Here is a 1,210-nt window from a genome sequence, read left to right as displayed (position 1 = left end):
CTAACACACAAAACCTTCTCACTTGTACTACCTTTACAAAAAAAAATCTACAACCATCATATGAAAGTTTTTATTTGGCCACCTTCATCCTACATCCTACTTTCTAAAATACTGGGGCCGACGGGTTTTGTACGAGGCCTTTGGTTATCGGGAAAATGCAAAAAATTTTAAACTATATTTTTTTTTTTTTTCACTTTACATCTTTTTAAATAACCCTTAAACCCAATTTCGTTTTTTTTTTTCAAAAGGATTTCACCATTCAAGCAATCTGCTAAAACAATGTGAAAAGTCTTACACATTATGGAAAAAAAAAGACAGGTACTGTAAAAAAACGGGTTTATGGGGCCCAAGGGAATTCTATATATAAAAAAAAGCATAGTTATATCAATGCAAAATTCAAACCGATCGGCATTTTCCCAAAAAATCTTCCTCTTCAAAAGATCTTCATCAAAAAAACCCATAAATGAATTCCCTATAAAATTATCTTTTTGCCAGTTTTAAAATATTCTTTTTTTGGAAAGTCCTTTTGACACAAAAAAAAAAAATCCAAACCTCATTAAAATTTGGCTCCCCCTTCCCCAGAATTTTAAAAAAGGTTATACCCCAAAAAGCTAAAAAAGGAAAGGGATAAAAAAATTTTTTTTTTTAAACATTATGTTCCACAAATAGAAAGGAACATCATGCAATTTTGTAAAGAAGGGGAAATTCTCCCTATTTTTTTGAGGGTTTTCAGGGAGGGTTTATTTTGTAAGTCAAGGCGCTTAACATGCTCTCCGATCTAAAGTACTCTTTCAGCGATCCCCTTTTTATTTCTTTCAGCACTAAATGAGGAGCGGGGAGCGGGCCTAAAATGCACAGTGACATTTTTTGCATACAAAATCAATATAATTCTTTTCTCCTTTTTTCTATTTTAAAAACCACTTCTATTTTTGGCTACGACTCCCTTCTGTTACTAAAAAATTTTATAACCCACTGCTTTTAAACAATACCTACTGCTTCTACTAAACAATTACTACTGCGGGCCCCCAAACTTTTGACTATTTTTAACAAACAGCACTACTGTTACTACTACCCAAATATTAATAAAATTTAATTACCAAATTACCCAAATACCCGTACTTCACTCCCACTCCCCAACATTACCAAAACACAAATGATATTTAAACAACTCACCAATGTTTGCAAACACTACCCCTACTAATACTACTAC

This window comes from Penaeus monodon, chromosome 24, assembly GCF_015228065.2.
Source record: "Penaeus monodon isolate SGIC_2016 chromosome 24, NSTDA_Pmon_1, whole genome shotgun sequence".
NCBI classification, from domain to species: domain Eukaryota; kingdom Metazoa; phylum Arthropoda; class Malacostraca; order Decapoda; family Penaeidae; genus Penaeus; species Penaeus monodon.
Note: the sequence above shows the minus strand (reverse complement) of the source record.